The 8578-nt window shown below is 40.3% G+C and overlaps 1 non-coding gene and 1 pseudogene across 1 annotated transcript; one reads left to right on the forward strand and one right to left on the reverse strand.

Moving 5' to 3' along the window:
• The window catches only part of Zfp91-ps1 (zinc finger protein 91, pseudogene 1), a 51022-nt pseudogene extending 44798 nt beyond the window's left edge, over positions 1–6224 (forward strand).
• A 686-nt stretch (positions 6225–6910) lies between these two features.
• Positions 6911–7101, reverse strand: LOC120097991 (U2 spliceosomal RNA). The gene has a single exon (XR_005495944.1). It is a non-coding gene; the product is annotated as a U2 spliceosomal RNA (small nuclear RNA).
• Positions 7102–8578: the final 1477 nt, after the last annotated feature.

Here is an 8578-nt window from a genome sequence, read left to right on the forward strand (position 1 = left end):
GTGCATTAACCTCCATCCCTATATTACTTGTCTATGAAGAACAAAGTGTTAAATTATGTGAATGCAATGTGTTCATCTTCCTTTCATAGATATGTCATATATCATAATGAACACAAACCATGTATATAAAAGGGATTTTGAAGGAAACAATGTACCTCTCTGTCTGTCTGTCTATCTATCCATCTATGTATCTATCTTTATCTATCATATCCATCCATCCTTCCATCCTTCCATCTATTTATCTTTCTACCTATCTTTCTGTCTATGTATCTCAATCTTTTTCTGACACTCTCTCTCCCATAAAAATGTGAAGATATATAGTGGGTGGCTGTTATACCAGACTGTTTCTACATGATAAATGTTTTACAATTAATTATTTTTCCAACTTCATTGGCAATACATATGGAACCTCAATTTGTAATAAATTCTCTTGAGTACTAGGAATGGAGAAATGCTTCTGTTTCTCCTGGATTACTTCCCAAATATAGTATGAACAACACTACAGTAAATATTGGAATACACTTAGTGTATTAAAGGTCTGAGCTCCTTTGCTTTTCTTCAAATTTGGGAAAAACCTTTTATAGAAAAAGGATATATAAATCTGAGCTATGTAATAAATGCTCTGCCATTTCAGGGATCTTGGAAGATGCAAAACAGCTCATAGTCAAGGGAAAGCTTGAATGTGAACGAAGTGAAAAAAAAATTAAGGCCAGATGCCTCTTTATATTTAGAGAAACAGTAACATTAAATCATCCAGATGAAAGTGTTCATGAGTGTGGTAAAGCTTTCACATGTGCATATTATCTTCTCAGGCATGAAAGAAGTCAGAGTGCAGAGATTCCCTCCGAATATACTCACTGTGGAAAACCCTTTGCTTTACATGCTCACAGTCATCCTCAAAGGAATGAAAAGATTCATTCAGAAAAGAAGCCCTCTGAAGTTATTCAGTGTGTTGAAGCTTTTGCTCCTTACACAGTTCTCCAATTACATAAAAGAACACAAGCTAGACAGAAACCTTATGAATGTAGTCAATGTGGTAAAGTTTTTGCAAATCACAGTAAACTTAAAAAGCATGAAAGACTTCATACTGAGAAGAAACCCTACAAATGTCCTGAATGTGATAAAGCTTTTTCACAACCCATTAGACTCCAGAAGTATCAAAGAGTTCACACTGGAGAGAAACCCTACAAATGCAATGAATGTGATAAAGCCTTTTCACGACATAGTAGACTCAAGAGGCATAATAGAGTTCATACTGGAGAGAAACCCTACAAATGTAATGAATGTGATAAAGCCTTTTCACGACCAAGTAGACTCCAGATGCATAATAGAGTTCATACTGGAGAGAAACCCTACAAATGTAATGAATGTGATAAAGCCTTTTCAATACACAGTAGCCTCCAGAGGCATAAAAGAGTCCACACTGGAGAGAAACCCTACAAATGTAATGAATGTGATAAAGCATTTTCACGACACAGTAGACTCAAGAGGCATAATAGAGTTCATACTGGAGAGAAACCCTACAAATGTAAGGAATGTGATAAAGCCTTTTCACAACACCATAGCCTACAGACACATAAAAGAGTTCACACTGGAGAGAAACCCTACAAATGTAATGAATGTGATAAAGACTTTTCACGACACAGTGGCCTCCAGAAGCATAATAGAGTTCACACCGGAGAGAAACCCTACAAATGTAATGAATGTGATAAAGCCTTTGCAGACCACAATAGCCTACCGACGCATAAAAGAATTCATACAGGAGAGAAACCCTACAAATGTAATGAATGTGATAAAGCTTTTTCACGACACAGTAGACTCCAGACACATAAAAGAGTTCACACTGGAGAGAAACCCTTCAAGTGTAATGAATGTAATAAAGCCTTTTCTGTACACAGTAACCTCCAGAAGCATAAAAGAGTTCACACTGGAGAGAAACCCTACAAATGTAATGAATGTGATAAAGCCTTTTCACAACCCAGTAGCCTCCAGACACATAAAAGAGTTCACACTGGAGAGAAACCCTTCAAATGTAATGAATGTGATAAAGCCTTTTCACGACACAGTAGCCTCCAGCAGCATAAACCAGTTCACACTGGAGAGAAACCCTACAAATGTAATGAATGTGATAAAGCATTTTCAGACCACAGTAGCCTCCAGCAGCATAAACCAGTTCACACTGGAGAGAAACCCTACAAATGTAATGAATGTGATAAAGCCTTTTCACGACCTAGTAGACTCCAGCAGCATAAAAGAGTTCACACTGGAGAGAAACCCTACAAATGTAATGAATGTGATAAAGCCTTTTCAGTACACAGTAGCCTCCAGAAGCATCAAAGAGTTCACACTGGAGAGAAACCATACAAATGTAATGAATGTGATAAAGCCTTTTCTCGACACAGTAGCCTCCAGAAGCATAAAAGAGTTCACACTGGAGAGAAACCCTACAAATGTAATGAATGTGGTAAAGCCTTTTCAGACCACAGTAGCCTCCAGATACATAAAAGAGTTCACACTGGAGAGAAACCCTACAAATGTAATGAATGTGATAAAGCCTTTTCAGTACACAGTAGCCTCCAGAAGCATAAAAGAGTTCACACTGGAGAGAAACCCTACAAATGTAATGAATGTGATAAAGCCTTTTCAGACCACAATAGCCTACGGACGCATAAAAGAATTCATACAGGAGAAAAACCCTACAAATGTAATGAATGTGATAAAACCTTTTTATACCACACTAGCCTCCAGATACATAAAAGAGTTCACACTGGAGAGAAACCCTACAAATGTAATGAATGTGATAAAGCCTTTTCACGACCCAGTATCCTCTACAGGCATAAAAGAGTTCATACGGGGGAGAAACCCTACAAATATAATGAATGTGATAAAGTCTTTTCAGACCACGGTAACATTCAGAGGCATAAAAGAATTCATACTGAAGACAAACCCTACAAATGTAGTGACTGGTGAAGCCTTTTCGCAACACAATAGTCTCCTGATACATGAAAGGATTCATACTGGAGAGAAACCCTACAAATGTAAGGAATGTGATAAAGCCTTTTCATGACCCAGTAGACTCCAGGTACATAGAAGAATTCATACAGGAGCAAAACCTGTCAAACGTAGTGAATGTGTTAAACCCTTTTCACAACAAAATAGTCTCTAGGCACATAGAGTTCATACCAAAAGAAACCCTACAAAAGTAAGCAATGTGATAAAGCCTTTCACAACACAGTAATCTCCAAATACATTAAAGGACATACACAGGAGAGATACCCTCCAAATGTAACCAATGTGACAAAGCCTTTTCCCAACATAATAGTCTCCAAATACATAGAAAAATACATACTGGAGAGAAACCCTACAATTTAAAAATTGTGATAAAAGTTTTCCAATCCACATTTATCTTTTTTTGTTTGTTTGTTTTGTTCTGTTAAGAGTTAAAGACAGATTTTATTTTAAACTCTGATTTACCAAATAAGCTTTTCCTACCAACTCTCAGAGCAGAAACCTTCACGGGATTCACAATCTTTTGTTTATTGGCTGCCTTTGTGGCACCCTTGGCAGCCACCATTGCTATGTTTGGTACCCGCTTAACCTTTTTTGCTTTTTTTGTCAGTCCTTATAGCCTGCACTCAATGAGCTTTCCTGACTCCCGTTTTCTGATTCTTCTTAACATCATATCAGCACGAGACACACAGGGATGACTCCCTGGAATGTGACTGTACTGCGGGTTCTTTTCTTTTGAATTTCTTCAGCCTGTGTTTCGTGTGTGTGTTTGTGTGTGTGTGTGTGTGTGTGTGTGTGTGTGTGTGTGTGTGTGTGTGTGTGTGTTTCTGTAGAGGACTGTCTAGTTCATCTGCCTAGGATTCCTTTTGGAAAGGAATGCAGACTCACTTTTGCCAGTAAGAAAACTGGAAAACCTTCCAATGTCTTGGCATAGTGCTGCCCATGTTCCAGGTAGATCTTGTACCCCCTGAAACTGAACAGCTCAGCCTTCACGGTCATAGATGCTCACCTGCCAGGGAAAGACAGCACAGAGCACAGTCATCTTAAAGGGCATGGAGGAGTGAGTGATGCCATTAAGCACGTGAAGGCAGGTACAAGATAGGACGAGGCCTGTCATTGGATGAGAGGGAAGGATGAAAGGCAGAAAAGTTTGAGGGAAGAGGATCTTATCAATTGGATCAGAGGTTATTGTGTGTTGTTTCTTGCGGGGAATTAAGTTTAATAGAGTATGTGTCAGCTGGGATACTAAGCCACCATGGAATTGAGATGTATATTTCTGGCATGGTGACAGCCTGCCTTGGGGACTGCATTGGTAGACAGATTGTTGCCAGGCTCAGAGAGAGGCCATAGGCAGTGTTATAGGGGCTAGAGCAAAGAGGGTGAGAGGCTTTGCTGATTGAGATTAAGATATCTAACAGATAACTAGGGTCACTGTGGTGCTGACCAAGTGGGGGTAAAAGACAGCATTCCATTTTTTATAATTTTGCAGCAACACATACACCTACAGAGAAGCCATTGGTATTTTGTTCAGTAAATTTTCACCTTTTCCCATGTATTTGAGGCTCATCCCCAAGTTTTCTTCTATTACTTTGAGTATCTGGTTTTATGTGGAGTTCTTTCATCCACTTGAATTTAAGGTTTGTACAGGGTGATAAGAATGGGTCAATTTGCATTCTTCTACATGTTAACCTTCAGTTGAACCAGCACCATTGATTGAAATGTTATCTTTTTGCCACCTGATGGTTTTAGTTCCTTTGTCAAACATCAGTTGACCACATGAGTGTGGGTTCATTTCTGGGTCTTCAATGCTGTTCCACTGATCTGCCTGTCTCTGTACCAATACCATACAGTTTTTATCCCCATTGCTCTGTAGTACTGCTTGGGAATGATGATTTCCCCAGAAGTTCTTGTATTGTTGAGTATTTTGTATGCTATTCTGGTTTTTTTGTTATTCCAAATGAATTTGCAAATTGCTCTAAGTCTTTGAATAATTGAGTTGGAAATTTGGTGGAGATTTCATTGAATTTGTAGATTTCTTTTTGCCATTTGGCCATTTTTGCAATATTAATCTTGCCAATCCCTGAGCATGGGAGATCTTTCCATCTTCTGAGATCTTCAATTTTTCTTCAGAGGCTTAATGTTCTTGTCATGCAGATATTTTACTTGCTTGGTTAATGTCACAACAATGTATTTTATATTTTTGTGACTAATGTCAAGGGTGTCATTTCCCAAGGACACATGCTGCTCTATGTTTATCGAAGCCTTATTTAAAAGAACTCAGATGGCCTCAAACACAGGAATGGATACAGAAAATGTGGTAAGTTTACACAATGGAGTACTACTTGGCCATTAAATACAATGATTGCATAAAATTCCTAGGCAAATGGTTGGAACTATAAAATATCATAGTTACTGAGGCAACTCGGTCACAAACAGACACACATGTTATCCACAAACTGATAAATTGGAATTAGCCCAAAAGCTCAGAATACCCACAATAAAATTAACATATCCTATGAAGCTCATGAAGAAGGAAGACCAAAGTGTGGACGTTCAGTCCGTAGAAGGGAAAACAAAATACCCACAGAAGGAAATAAGGAGACAAAGTATGGAGTAGAGACTGAAGGGAAGACATCAAGAGAATACTCCACTGGGTGTTCACCCCACATACAGTCACCAAACACATACTATTGCAAATGCCAAGAAATGCTTGCTGACTGGAGCCTGATAAAGCTGTCAGGTGAAAGGCTCAGCTAGAGCCTGGCAAATACAGAGGTGGATTTTTAAAGCAAACCATTGGGCTGAGTACGGGGTCCCCAATGGAGGAGTTAGAAACAGGATTGGAGGACCTAAAGAGGTTTCCAACCCCATAGGAAGAATCCCACAGAGCTGATCCCACAGAGCTTCCAGGCACTAAACGCCCAACAAAAGAGCACACGTGGAGCCACCCATGACTCCAGCTACATCTGTAGTAGAGGATGGCCCTATTGGAAATCAGTGGGAGGAGAGACCCTTGGTCCTGTCAAGCTGCAATGCTTCAGTGTAGTGGAATGCCAGGAAGGCAAGCAAGAGTGGGTGGGTTTGTGGGAGCACCCTCAGAGAAGCAGGGGAGGGGCTATGTGATAGTGGGTTTCTGGAGTGGAAACTGGGAAAGGGGATAACGTTTGAACTGTAAATAAAGAAAATATCCTTTGACAGAAAAGGAAAAAAAGAAATGGAGTCTTCTTTAGAATGTCACAGCCTTCAGACACACAGCACTCAGGATGAGGTAAAATGCCCTTCACGTCAAAGTGCTGCAGTCAACTACCTAAACTGAAACAGGTGGTTAATGTGAGGTCTTTTTCTTATTTGGAATATATAACATGGCAAAACCCCTCTGTTTTTCTGGAGCTTTTGAGTTGACAAGAAAAATCTTTATCTAGGCCATATCTTCTGGTGGAAGCTTACATATGTAAGGATGATGAAGATGGGAACTTTTTCTTTTTCTTCCTGCCATACTCTGTCAAGAGAGATCACTATTTTTCTAGCATTCCAGGTTCCGTGTTAGGAATTCTGGAATATGCTGAAGACCAGCTGAGACATATAGACACGACTGTATTCTTCAGCTTGCCATTGTTACACAGTCATTGTTTTACTCGTGGACAACATTCCATGAGACATTTCTCTATATCCACTTCATCCGTACATAGAGAGAGCCATGCTTTGGGTTCTGTTCATCTGGAAAACCTCTGCTAATACAGATATGTGTTTTCACCTCCCACTGAGAAGATGTGCTGGCTTCTAACAGTGCTGCACTGAGATTGCCATCCATACCTTACTTTTTTCCCAGGGTTGTCTGGATTCTCATATTGAAAGAATGAGATAAACCCCATTTCTGGACAATTTTTTTTTAAGTCCCCCGAGGGGGTGCACCGTTCCTGGAGGTACTGCAATACCAGGTCGATGCGTGGAGTGGACGGAGCAAGCTCCTATTCCAACTCCTAGTTCTAAAAATCCATTTAATATATTGTCCTCGGATAGAGGACGTATCAGATATTAAACTGATAAGAACAGATACTACACTTGATCTTAGCCAAAAGGCCGAGAAGCGATTAATTATTTTGAAAGGGAAAGGTAAACCTTTTTTATCTCCACTGAAGCAACCCTTGTATCCATTTGGAACACCAGGCCTGTTTGAAAAAACAGCCATAAAGCACCAGCTTCAGGATAGACCACAATTAACATAGAGAAAGTCATGAGACACCAGCTCTAGCAACAGACAATAAAATCTAGAACAAATTCATAAACACCCCTCGCTCCAGAGACCAGTCCAGGTATAAGTACAAATATGGGAAACATCTTTTCTCCGAATGGGCCATTTGCACTGGGCAGCCCTATTTCATTACATGGTTTAAAGTTCATAGCACAGGGATGCAAAACACTGACAACGTGTGACCTCATAACATCCACCAAAGAAATATTTTATTTTTTTTTCTTTTTTTCTTTTTTTTTTTTTTTTTATTAACTTGAGTATTTCTTATATACATTTCGAGTGTTATTCCCTTTCCCGGTTTCCGGGCAAACATCCCCCTCCCCCCTCCCCTTCCTTATGGGTGTTCCCCTCCCAACCCTCCCCCCATTGCCGCCCTCCCCCCATAGACTAGTTCACTGGGGGTTCGGTCTTAGCAGGACCCAGGGCTTCCCCTTCCACTGGTGCTCTTACTAGGATATTCATTGCTACCTATGGGGTCAGAGTCCAGGGTCAGTCCATGTATAGTCTTTAGGTAGTGGCTTAGTCCCTGGAAGCTCTGGTTGCTTGGCATTGTTGTACTTTTGGGGTCTCGAGCCCCTTCAAGCTCTTCCAGTTCTTTCTCTGATTCCTTCAACGGGGGACCTATTCTCAGTTCAGTGGTTTGCTGCTGGCATTCGCCTCTGTATTTGCTGTATTCTGGCTGTGTCTCTCAGGAGCGATCTACATCCGGCTCCTGTCGGTCTGCACTTCTTTGCTTCATCCATCTTGTCTAATTGGGTGGCTGTATATGTATGGGCCACATGTGGGGCAGGCTCTGAATGGGTGTTCCTTCAGTCTCTGTTTTAATCTTTGCCTCTCCCTTCCCTGCCAAGGGTATTCTTTTTCCTCATTTAAAGAAGGAGTGAAGCATTCACATTTTGATCATCCGTCTTGAGTTTCGTTTGTTCTAGGGATCTAGGGTAATTCAAGCATTTGGGCTAATAGCCACTTATCAATGAGTGCATACCATGTATGTCTTTCTGTGATTGGGTTAGCTCACTCAGGATGATATTTTCCAGTTCCAACCATTTGCCTACGAATTTCATAAACTCTTTGTTTTTTTTTTTTTTTCTTTTTTTTTTTTTTTTTTTCTTTTTTTCGGAGCTGGGGACCGAACCCAGGGCCTTGTGCTTGCTAGGCAAGCGCTCTACCACTGAGCTAAATCCCCAACCCTCGTTGTTTTTGATAGCTGAGTAATATTCCATTGTGTAGATGTACCACATTTTCTGTATCCATTCCTCTGTTGAAGGGCATCTGGGTTCTTTCCAGCTTCTGGCTATTATAAATAAGGCTGCGATG

The sequence above is a fragment of the Rattus norvegicus genome, chromosome 17 (assembly GCF_036323735.1).
Source record: "Rattus norvegicus strain BN/NHsdMcwi chromosome 17, GRCr8, whole genome shotgun sequence".
NCBI classification, from domain to species: domain Eukaryota; kingdom Metazoa; phylum Chordata; class Mammalia; order Rodentia; family Muridae; genus Rattus; species Rattus norvegicus.